Source organism: Pholcus phalangioides, unplaced genomic scaffold (genome assembly GCF_987345545.1).
Source record: "Pholcus phalangioides strain wild (caught in Gottingen) unplaced genomic scaffold, Ppha-v1.0 ptg000032l_1, whole genome shotgun sequence".
NCBI classification, from domain to species: Eukaryota; Metazoa; Arthropoda; class Arachnida; order Araneae; family Pholcidae; genus Pholcus; species Pholcus phalangioides.
The window spans coordinates 1,115,380-1,128,281 of NW_028301622.1; the positions used below are offsets into that span (position 1 = coordinate 1,115,380).

At 41.2% G+C, this 12,902-nt stretch overlaps 1 protein-coding gene and 1 non-coding gene across 2 annotated transcripts in view; one reads left to right on the forward strand and one right to left on the reverse strand.

Annotated features, from left to right (window-relative positions):
- Nucleotides 1–12,902, reverse strand: part of sim (bHLH transcription factor single-minded) — a 169,946-nt gene that overhangs the window by 40,916 nt on the left and 116,128 nt on the right. The window lies entirely within an intron of this gene.
- TRNAL-CAG (transfer RNA leucine (anticodon CAG)) lies at nucleotides 828–911 on the forward strand. The gene has a single exon. It is a non-coding gene; the product is annotated as a tRNA-Leu (tRNA).

Genomic DNA, 12,902 nt, shown 5'->3' on the forward strand with positions numbered 1-12,902 from the left:
GAATGGAGAAGAGGCAGGCATCTTCAGCTGCGAATAGATATCGGCCCATTGTGTACTTGACCTTTTTGTGTAGGTGTATCAGATCATCCCGTATTTTACGGGACAGACAAATTTTCCCCATACTATCGGCTCTTGGGAGTGGCGACCGCCCCCCCCCCTGGATCCACTCTTGTCACGAACAGGAACATCAAATATTTATTCCAGAAATTTGTTCTACACAACGCATACATTGCATCCGTCATTGGTGAAATTTGATGACGGAAAATTTCGATTCCAGTTCACGTTCGAGATGGCAACACGATGGCTCCCATCCTTCAGCATTCAGAAGAGTTTCGTAGAACTCGAGTCGGTGGTGTTGGCAAAGTTTGTGAGCTTCCCGTACTGCAATATTCGTCAGATTTCAAAAATCACTGGGGTACATCCTCCGGCCCCCGGCTAAATGCGGCCTACCAAGAGACTCCATTCGGCTCGCGAAAGGTGTTCAGGTTAAAACGTATGAATACGCACAACACGATGTGCCTGGGCTGACCATATATCTCTCATAAAAATACGGGAATTGGTATCCATATGGGATATAGCCAATTATCGCAAAAAAATGTTGTCAAATGCGAGAAATATTGTAAATTTGAACCAAAAAAAAAACCTGTCGATGGCAAATAAAGTTTCCAGTTACAGCCAAAAAGAAGTAAAAAAATTGAAACCAATTACAGCCAAAAAAAATTGAAGGAAGCCAAGTAAAGTCGCCAATCACGAATAAAAAATTGTCTTGCCGGTGTAGATAAAAAAAAAATTCTGTCTCTAACTAAAAGCTCACGTTCTGCAAAAGAGTCAGGATGGCCGAGCGGTCTAAGGCGCTGCGTTCAGGTCGCAGTCCGGTTCTCCGGGCGTGGGTTCGAATCCCACTTCTGACAATCAATGGTATTTTTTTTCCCTCAACGTCGAAGCGCATGGTAGCTAGTCAGCATCGGGAAACTAAGGTGCTTGATTGTTACAACAGCCCATTACGATAATAGGTAGGCCACTGTGAAATTGACTTCTCAGCATACCTCATACGCTATACAGAAATTGCAAAGGGACAAACATACAGGGGTTATTCTTCATTGCGGGGGAGACGTTAGAAAGTTACGAACTGTACCAACGAAATGGGGGTCATTCAAGTATTACGTCAGCATCGGGGGGGGGGGGTTCGGATTTGCTGACTTTCGATGACAAGGGGAGAGGGGGTTTGAAGGTTGCTTACGTCATCAACCACCCCTTTCTGAAGATATGAAATATTCTAAGCTGTTACGAAATTTTGCTGACAGGGGGGGATCAGTGTTTTGCTGACTTTTGCTGACAAGGGGGGGGGGGTCAAAAATGCCTGAAAATCTACTTACGTAATACTTGAATGGCCCCATGAGGGAAACTTCTGGACCTTCGTTAACCTTTTGCGGTCCTATGTCGAATGCGAGCCGATGCCCCCGTTAAAAAGTCTCACCACAGGGAGCAACAGGCCTCTACACCGATGCAATTATTCAATCATTACACGTCACTCATAGTTAGAAAATTCATGGCAGATGGCAGCACCCCACATAACAAGCATTACACAGAAACAAACTTCACGTTATGGTCATAACACGGACACACACACACACACACACACACACACACATTCCAACATGTACCAATTCGTTAGAAGTTCCGCAGAGGAATATGGACGAGGTGCATGTATGGTTTAGTAGTAGTAGTAGGTTCTATGTCGAGGTAGATTGTAGATTCGGCATGGGACCGCATCAGGAAACAGCGGTACTTCACTGTTACAACGGCTCCTTCCGATAATAAGAAGGCCACTGTGAAATTAGCGTCTCTGCAGACCATAGGCTATACAAAAAGTGCAAAGGGACTACCATCTACGCAGGGGCGGTTCGAGCTTACCCAACGCCCGCGGGTTGCAAAGATTCACGTTACGCTCCGAAAGACGAACCTGGCGGGAGACTGACAGGGCTTGGCCCGAGGAACCTAGGGACCCTTGAGCCTGTTTTGTTTTTAGAAGAAAGGATTTTTGTTTTGCTTTTGGAGGGGAAAAAAAAAATTATGAGAAAATGTGCATGACCATATGTCCCGCTTTTGAAGAAAAGGTTTCATTTTCAGGATAGAGGTGTCTTTACAGGATTCATCGAAAGACTGGTTATTTGTGGAGATGAAGATTACAAGGAAGAAAATTCATCACTGCCCCCACGGGGATTCGAACTCCGGTCTCTCGCTTGCCGGACGAGTGCTTTACCATCGAAGCTATGGAAGCAAATAGAATGTTTCAACCTTGGAGCGTATACATATGTTGAACGGCACAGTACATGTGTGTGCGGACGGCGTCAATAATCAACTAATAGCTCGTGAATGACATAGGCCAACCAGATGGCCACATGCAATTATGCTAATTGCAGAGGTGTATTCATTTTGTTTTTTTTCTATTTCGCCCGGAATTATTTTAGCATTCTTGATTATGCCAGATAGCTCAATCCACACAAAGCAGTTACTTATACTTATCCTGCAAAGACGATGTGTATGACGGGGGGATTTTTATTAAGAAAGTTATTTCAAAATTCCGTTTCTGGTGTTCCAGGGACCGGTCAAGTGAGAATTATTTTCCTTTGCGTTTGTTTGACTGTTCCGGAAAAATTACTGTTTGAGAGCACCAAAATGCACACTTGTCCCTTGTGATAGGGTACGTTCTTGTTCCTGGTATCACGGTCCCAGGCCCTGTCCTTTTCCTAAAGTTTGCTCAACACTTCCGTTGTCAAGGTACAGCTCAAAAGCCGTAAATTTTTACTGTTTGGAAATTTTTTAAAAAATTTTGTGTCTAACGAAAGCCCAAGCGCTGTCGCGCCTCACAAACCTGCCGCCCAGGTTCATTTTGGTTTATCCTTGTTTTTTTTTTTTTTTTTTTTTTAATTTTTCTACCAAAAGACTGCACCATTTCACCCGAGTCAGGATGGCCGAGCGGTCTAAGGCACCCCCCCCCCCCACCCCATGAAATAACTTGCAGGGAAAAAATTAAGTTTTTTAGCTTCAGAATGCGTAAAAAACTTTCTACCGAAAAAACTTGATAGTATTATCCGAAGTCCAGGTAACAAGAAACGGATTTCTCCCCTATGTTATGGTATTGGTTCCGTTCCTTACAAAAGTTACCGATAACATTATCCATGATTATAATAAGCGGGAAGCGGCGTGTCGGCTGTATTTCTTTCATCAATTGTACAGTCTTTCTTTCAAACTCTGGTCTATCACCATGAGCAATCGATTTACTACCAATTACATTGTGCTGGAAGTGTGGATACCTAACAGTCTGAGTGCGCATCTAGTGTCGTGTCGGATTTTTTTTAGTGCTTCCTGTGTGAAGTGTAATAATTGCACCGTTGTAGGTCTGTTGCTCTCTGTGGCGGGGCTTTTTAACTGGGAGATCGACATGCACTCGCGCCTCGTGATTGCGAGCCACAGAAAGCCAACTTCAGTCGACCACCACTGTGGCACGGATGGGGTTCGAACCCGTGTTCTCGTGATACGAATCCGTCATTACGGCCACTCGACCAAAAATAATCTGACAATGGTCGCGAAAACTTTATCAGCTACATGATTTCAGATATTTTTGGCATATTCGCTCACTTATTGACATCATTTTCCCCTATTTGGGATCACAATTACACACATATTATTCTCGAGGAAACATGGTTAACCTAAGGCGCCAAAATTACCTAAACGGCTCTACAGGCGTTGATCGAGGCAGCACCTCCTAGAGATAGAAGGCCTCTACAGTCTGCTCGTGACGTCAGCAAGTAGCCCATTTTCCCTCAGAATATTCAGGGGGAAATTCCCACGAAGAAATGATCGGGCTCAGAATTAGCGATTTTTATGCCCCACATCCAATCACTACGTGGTATTTGTGAGCCAATCAGGAAGATTCTACGCCAAAATAAGAAGAAACGAAATAGGATGCTGTGTTTCAAAACGTGGCAAACTTGCTAGATAGTCTGAATGACGTTTATGGCCAACAGTGCAGAGGTCTTCTATATCTAGGAGGTGCTGATCCAGGACGATGTGACGGGAGGGGCGAATTGCATAAGTTCGTTTGAGAGTCCCGTATTTTACGAGACAGACAAATTTCCCCATATTGTTCGGCTCTTGGGAGGGGCTGTCGTCCCAATTGTCCCGCCCTACCCTTATCAGAGACTCGACCGAGGTAGAAACCTTCAGCTGCAAACGGAATTGAAGCCAGGCATCTTCAGCTACGAATGAGCCGAGGCAAATGCATTCAGCTGCGAACGGGAGTGGAGCCAGGCATCTTCAACAACGAATGAAGGCAAGGTAGACAGACATCTTCAGCTGCGAAATGAGTGAAGGCAGGCATCTTCAGCAGCTAATGAGCCGACGGCTGTGAATGAAGCCGAGGTAGACAGTTCAGCTGCGAATGGAGCGGAGGCAGGCATCTTCAGCTTGCGAATGCAGCCGAGGTAGACATCTTCAGGTGCGAATGGAGCGGAGGCAGGCATCTTCAGCCTGCGGATGAAGCCGAGGTAGACATCTTCAGATGCGAATGGAGCGGAGGCAGAGATCTTCAGCTGCGAATGAGGCCGAGGTAGACATGTTCAGGTGCGAATGGAGTGGAGGCAGGCATTTTCAGCCAGCTGCGAATGAATCCGAAGCAGACATCTTCAGCTGCGAATGGAGGCGGAGGCAAGCATCTTCAGCTGCGAATGGAGTATAGGCTGGCATCTTTAGCTGCGAGTAGAGGCAAGTTATCTTCAGCTGCGAGTAGAGGCAAATTATCTTCAGCTGCGAGTAGAGGCAAATTATCTTCAGCTGCGAGTAGAGGCAAATTATCTTCAGCTGCGAGTAGAGGCAAATTATCTTCAGCTGCGAGTAGAGGCAAATTATCTTCAGCAGAGATCGGAGCGGAGGCAGGTGGATACAAAACGATACCTATTATGTAGGTGCATCGAATCATTCCGTATATTACAATATATATTAATTTTCCCGGCTCTCGGGAGGGACCAACAACCCCATAGCACCCACCCCTCCTCCCGTATGCGCATTTGTAGCTCTAGGTAAATATTGGTACAAAAGTACCTTGATTGTTTCAGACAGGATTCAGAAAGAGACATTTATTTCTCCTCGAGTTGGGAAAGAACCAGACATTTTTAATTCTTCTTACCTTAAACACTTTCAAGTTAACATTCCAAAAATTATACGTACATAGGTGGAACAGAAAAGAAACTTAACACTTCCTCCATTTTATTTCTTAAAAAGAAAAAGGAACTCTAGGAAAAGAAACAAAACTACAACACACACACACACAGTATTTGTCTCCATTTCCTGACTACTGAAATTCTGAACAGGGAAAGGATAGAACAAAAGAAGATGGCACCCATTTCTTCAGGACCAAGAAAAAGGGGAAAAAAAACTTGCAACGGCCGTAAAAACAAAATGGCCGCCCGCCCCCCTTTCATACATATAAAGGAGAGGGGAGATGAATAGCAATATAACGTTATAGTTCCCTCCGGTTTGTTTGTACAAAGATGAGGCGACTCTTTTTCTTTTATGTTGTGGCTTGGATTGAAAAGATTGGGGGCGTTAAGAGGACCAAACCTATACGTCAGGCTGAATGTCAGCACCAAAAGCCATTCCAGCGCTCTCTGTGCAAACAGATACTGTATATGGTGGTTCTTCCCTTTCTTTTTTTTTTGTTACCTCCACTGAATCTTCCCTTCCACAAACTTCAAACTCATCTTCCACCACCACTGCCATCATTTCGCTGCCAGCACCTGGTGTATGGATTCTTCCCACTTGGTCGAAGAAGAGCTCTGGAGAGATGACGATGACTCTTCCATCTTTTTCTTTTTGTTATTGTTGTTAATGTATAAATTCCGTCTGGGGGGGGGGGGATGGATTCGTTTGATGATCCCGAAGAATATCAAGTTCTTGGATCCGGATGGGCTTGTATCGACAGAGGCTCATTTATGGTTTTGCCGCCCGTGGGCTACACGAATTTCGTCACCCTCCCCCCCATTCTAGTCTAATTTTCTTGACTGCACTCTTTCCTGCACTCGAATTTGCCACCCTGTTCTATAACCCGCTTGGCCTTCCATCCAATTTTACCTACCACTACACATTTGGTCACTCCCCACCATAGGCGGAGATAGGCTTGGAAGTCTGGGGGCACGGTCATTATTGTTGGGGGGGGGGCACGATGATGTTAATACATGTATACATTAGATCAGTAGACTGCACCTTTGACGCTGGGAGGTCAATGCCCCCCCCCCACCCCCCACCCCGTATCTCCGCTTATGCTCCCCACTCCTGCAAGTACACCTCTGTCTCATTCTTTTACTTATACATATGCTTGCACATTGTTTCGGCCACTCACATGCTTGCACGCTGTTTCGGTCATTCACATACTTGGACATGATCTAGGTCACTCTTTAAGTCGCTCACTGACATGGTTCCTTGCTCTTTGGGCACCTTTTTTATCATTTACACATGCTCTAGATCAGCGGTTCTCAAGCGGTGCTCCGCAGAGCCCTTGGGGCTCCTTATGCCCTCTCCTGGGGCTCCGCGGCAACTCGAGAAAAATAAAAAAAACAGTAAAATTAAAAAAAAAAATTATAAATATTTTTAAATAGTAAAATAAATCAATAACTTTGATGAATAATTAAAAAATTGGCCTACGGGACTCCGCCATAGAAATTTTTTACTTAAAAGGGCTCCGCGAATCAAAAAAGGTTGAGAGCCGTTGCTCTAGATCATTCTTTTAGTCATTCACATGTTTTCACCCTCTCTAGGTCAGTCTTTTGGTCATTCACATGCTTGCACACGCTCTATGTCACCCACTCACCTGGTCCCTCGCTCTTTATGTTACTCTTTTTGCCACTCACGCGTTTGCAAATTCTCCGGGTCACTCACTATGCAGTCCCGTGAAATTTGGCACAGGCGAATTTATTGAAGTTTTCACAAATTTTGCCGTCCTCCCTCCTTCTACTAACTTTCTTGGCCACTCATTCCTCAAATCTTGACGCCATAAGCTATAGCCCAGTAAGCCCCCCTGTAAATACGCCATTGCGCATCAACCACATATCTTGTAATGTGGTAGGCCTTCTCATGGTGCATCTTGGGCAACGCAAATTCTACCACAAGTCATTATACCGCTTGATCATTGTTTGGCGCAACATAACCTTGATGGTATTTGCACCAATAAAAAACAAACTCCAATCCTATCCGAAAGTGCATATGCCACTCTCGAATGGCTGATAGCACATATCGCAGCAAATCCGTTGGAAAAACATGATATTGGTTGTTAGTGAAGTGCTGTTGTGCACTCTTTAAAAACACCCTCTACCGCCTTTGCTATTGCGATTCCACCGTACAGTCTATGATCAAAAATGCTTTTGTTTAGGTTTCTCATATCACCTCTTAAAGTTTGTCCTATGAATTTGGAATCACCCCGTATTTCTCCCGTTCTTTCCTATGCAGCTGAAGTCTGGGACCCCCACACCTCCAATAATACTGACAAACTTGAATCAATCCAAAAGAAACCCACTCGCTTTATTCACGACTACTTTACCGTGTACGCTCTAATTCCGGTCATATCACCACGCGGCAATTTTCAACCGATGCAGTTGGGTGGGGAAATGAAGGCGCCATCTATCGGCGGTTGCTCAGGCTCGGTAGGTAAGGAAATTGTTTTCGATTACCTTCCCCTGCATCATAGGCGGAGATAGACTGGAAAGTCTGGGGAGGGGGCGCAGGATGATGATCATGATGTCAGTTCATATATACGCATATACATTAGATCAGTAGGCTCTACCTTTGACGCGGCCCATATCCTGCATCAAACCAGTGGACACTGATGGTGGAAGACGCCATTTTACCACTGCATCACTCTGGCGCTACTTTATCCAGGACTGCTGGCCCTCTTTCGTGTCCATTAAAGGTTATAATTTTATCGACTGAATAGGGCCTACAGTGCCTACATATCGATGAACATAAAGAAAAGTTGGGGTACGAGAATCGATCCCTGGGGAACGCCTTTATTTATTTTAATTAGATTACTGACCTTATATAACCAAATTTTACAATTTACTGTCTATTCGTTAGGTAAGCTCGTAGATGGTTGAGAGGAGTCCCTATTACTCCACAAAAGTTTAATTTATCGAGAAGTATTTTATGGGGCGTGTTGTCAAATGCTTTTATGATATAAATAAAAATAAAAGTAGTTGGTGTTTTATATCGATATTTTTAAAAACTGTAGATGGGGACTTTGAAAGGGGCCGATTTCTGTTTGGGAGAAATCAATATTGATTATCTGCGAAAAAATTCGATTGATGAAAAAAGAGTGAAGTCTACTTTTTTATTAATGTTCAAGACTTTAGAAATAGAATCCAAAACTTAAATAGGTTTACAGTAATCGAAGTTATTTGAGTCACTTTTTTTGAAAATCGGAGTAATTGCAGCAGCTTTTAGGCTATCGGCAAAATTCGATCAAGGAATTTCATCAATTCTAAAACTACATCTCTTCGTTAATTTTCAAGCTATTCCTTTCATCGATTCTCAAACTATTTCTTTCTTTCACAGATTCTCAAATTATTTCTCTTTCATTGATTCCCAAATTATTTTTCTCTTTCATTGATTCTCAAAATATTTCTTTCTTTCACAGATTCTCAAATTATTTCTATTTCATTGATTCCCAAATTATTTTTCTCTTTCATTGATTCTCAAAATATTTCTTTCTTTCACAGATTCTCAAATTATTTCTATTTCATTGATTCCCAAATTATTTTTCTCTTTCATTGATTCTCAAACTATTTCTTTCATTGATTCTCAAACTATTTCTTTCATTGATTCTCAAACTATTTCTTTCATTGATTCTCAAACTATTTCTTTCATTGATTCTCAAACTATTTCTTTCATTGATTCTCAAACTATTTCTTTCATTGATTCTCAAACTATTTCTTTCATTGATTCTCAAACTATTTCTTTCTTTCACAGATTCGCAAATTATTTCTCTTTCATTGATTCCCAAATTATTTTTCTCTTTCATTGATTCTCAAACTATTTCTTTCTTTCACAGATTCTCAAATTATTTCTCTTTCATTGATTCCCAAATTATTTCCCTCTTTCTCATTGATTCTCAAATTATCTCCCTCTTTCTCATTGATTCTCAAATTATTTCTTTCATTGATTCTCACATTATTTTTCTCTTTCATTCATTCTCAAACTATTTTTCTCTTTCATTGATTCTCTCAAACTATTTATCTCTTTGATTGATTCTCAAATTATTTTTCTCTTTCACTGATTCTTAAACTATTTCTCTCTTTCATTGATTTTCAAACTATTTCTTTCATTGATTCCCAAATTATTTTCCTCTTTCATTGATTCTCAAATTATTTCTCTCTTTCATTGATTCTCACATTATTTCTCTTTTTCATTGATTCCCAAATGATTTTTCCTCTTTCATTGATTTTCAAATTATTTCTTTCATTGATTCTCAAATTATTTCTCACTCCACTTCTAAAATTACACATATTTACTTCATAAAATCTTAAATTATCTACTTTACAAATTCTGAATTTTTTTCATTCTGTGATTTTTTTTCCTTGCTAATTCTAAAATTTTTTTTCCCTAACTGTTTCTTTTATTAATTCTCAAATTCTTTCTCGCGTTGATTCTGTAATTATTTCTCACACTATTCTTAAATAACACGTACTTATTTCACTAATTTCGAAATTACCTATATCACAAATTCTGCATTTTTATCAGCGTGGAATTATTTCATTTAATAATTCTCAAATTATTTCTTAGCTAATTATTGAATTATTATTTCTTGCAATAATTCTCAAATTATTTCTCACGCTTATTCACAAATCACTTCTCTCACCGATTCTTATAAATTACATGCATTAATTTTCTTAATTCTAAAATTAATTAATTCCGAAACTTATGTCGCAACTATTGCCAAAGTCTAAGTTTCATTCTTTAATTATTATTTTTTTATTGCTAATTTAGGAATTATTTCTTTTCGTAATTTTGAAATTATTTCTCACATCAATTTTGAAATTACACGTAATTCATTTCTGCCTGAAATTACACGTAATTCATTTCTGCCTGAAATTGCACGTAATTCATTTCTGCCTGAAATTACACGTAATTCTGCAATCATTATTTGAATTAGTTCTCACAATTATACTAAAATTGTTTCTCCCATTTATATTGATATTGTTTCTCCCATTTATATTGATATTGTTTCTCACACCAATTCTGAAATTACATGCGATACGTTTCATAAATTCCTCAAACATTTACTTCATCAATTAAGAAATGAATCATTTCACAGATTTTCAACACTTTTATGATTCTAAAATTATTTTTAGATGCATATTTATGGTCATAATTACAATAATTTCATTTACAACATGTTTGCTGTCGAAATGTTATCGCTTCACGTGTGTTGTTGAAATCTCCGTCCACGATTATAGTCAAAATTGGAAATTCAATTTGAGATTTGTTGAAAAAACCGGGACATCATACTATAGAACACGGCCAAGATTATATGAAAATACGGGAATGCCCCGTAAAGTACTACTGTTTGAAAGTATCTACTTTCCTCCCACTGGCGGTGGGCACGTAATACGTAATGAATAAAAATTGCGGATCGAGTTGAAATATTTATTGAATCAAGGGAGAGAAAATTCGAAGGATCCTTTTGTCAAATAAAACAGCATCAAAGTGGCCGCCGAAGAGATTCACGCTTAATAAAATAAAAGTACAATGGCCCGTGGATATAATAATGAATAAGAGTAATAGCGGCAAGGGGGAACAATGTACTGTTTGTATTAGGACTGTAACGATGAAAGTGAAGGGGGTTCCCTCCTCCCTCGTCTTTTATCGGGAGACCCTTCCCCCCCCCCCACCCGGGCCGTGGATATTAGGCATTTATAAGGTTTGAAACCCGGTGTCCATTTGTGCTGAAAATTGTTCCCCTTGTTGGAAATGATTTTTTTTTTATTGTACTGAAACCATACATTTTTCTTCGAATTGATTACTTTATTTACATAAAAAGAATGTTTGATTACACTGTCGAGTTACATTATTGTGAAACCCCCCCCCCCCCTATTCTTGACATCAACTGCGAGTTGGGGATCATTACGTCAGCATCGGTGGGAGGAGGGGGGGTTTCGGATTGGCTGACTTTTGATGACGGGGGGGGGGGGGTTGAATGATGCTTACGTCATCAACCAACGTTTATAAAAATATAAAATATTCTTAATGGTGTCTTACTCAGGGCTGGGCCGGCTTAAGAGCATCATGGGCCCCCGGGTAAAGTGATTTTTCTGAGACACTACCTGATAGATTTTCGAAAATTTCAACTGGTTCTAATTTCTGCGAGGCCCCTCTTCCCTTGAGGCCCTCCGGCCGCATTGATAAGTCCTCCATGGTACCGCTTTAATGATCCCTTAATGTTCTGCGTATCCTTCAAGTTATCTGAAAATGTACTGCGGGCCGCTTAAGTGCTCTGAATCTGTGCCGCGCGTCACTAAAATGATCCGTGAATATGCCGCGGATCACTTAAGTAATATCCGGGAATGTACCGCGGGTAACATGAGTGATGTAGAACTGCACTGCGGGCCGCTTAAGTGCTCTAAAACTGTGCCACATGTCACTTAAGGGGATCTCTAAATGGGCCACGGCCCGCTTAAGTGTTCTGGAACTATGCGGTGGGTCACTTAAAAGATCTGTAAATGTGCTACGGGCCTGCTTGAGTGCTCTGAAAATGTGCCACGGGCCGCTTAAATGCTCTGGAGTTGTGACAAGGGTCACTTAAACGGTCTGTAAATATAGGTAGTTCATTTTTACAAAATTAGGTGTGAGGTGGCGGGCCACATTTGGCCCACAGGCCATGGGTTTCGCATATATGGCTTCGAGAGTGGATGGCAATGAATTTCTAAAAGAGAAATTTTGAGTTCTTAATTATTATGGTATTTCCTCGTTTCCTTCCGGTATTTTAATTTTTTAAAAACATATTTTTTGCATGGAAAAAAATTAATTTTCGTTCGTCTGAGGAGGCATAGGGGGAGATCATGGTCCCCTCCCCACCCCCCCCCCCCGGTAAGACTCTGATCCTAATACGCGTTGACGAAATTTTGCTGACACGGGGGGCGGGTCAAAAATGGCTAAAATTCTTCTGACGTAATACTTGAACGGCCCCCTAGCTAAATAAATCCAGTTAACACACATTTTTGACCGCTTCTCCAATTCATGACCAAATTGAAATTTTTTTTTTTTTAAATGATAACTAGCTAGTTAAATAACACATACTTTAGAAATTTAAATAAATAAATACACTGCTGGCCACCGTAAATGCAACACCCTGAAGGAAGCATGCAAATAATATGAAATTTACAACATGCATTAGCGGAGGTGAGATATGCAAATGATTAGAATTTCAGCGCAGACGCACATCACGCGCGCCTGTGGCGCCACCTCAAAGCGCTATTTAAGGCTTGGAGATTTCGACGATTTGAAGTACGGCAATTGTGTTTTTCTTGTGGTTTTTTTCAAAAAGACGATCAATTATGCCTCGTAGAAAACAGCGATCATCTTTTGATCAAGTATCCGAGTTCGACAGAGGAAGGATAGTGGCCTACCGAGATTGTGGATTATCTTTCAGGGAAATCGGTAGTCGTGTTGGACGAAACCAAACAACTGTAATGCGGATATGTGATCGTTGGATGCAGGAGGGTAAGACGGACCGACGTGTTCGTTCGCATCCACCTCAGTGCACCACTTCACGTGATGACAGGCGTATTGTGCGTATGGCAGTGACGGATCGCTCAGCCACATCACGAACCATAGCACAGCACATTCAGTCTGTA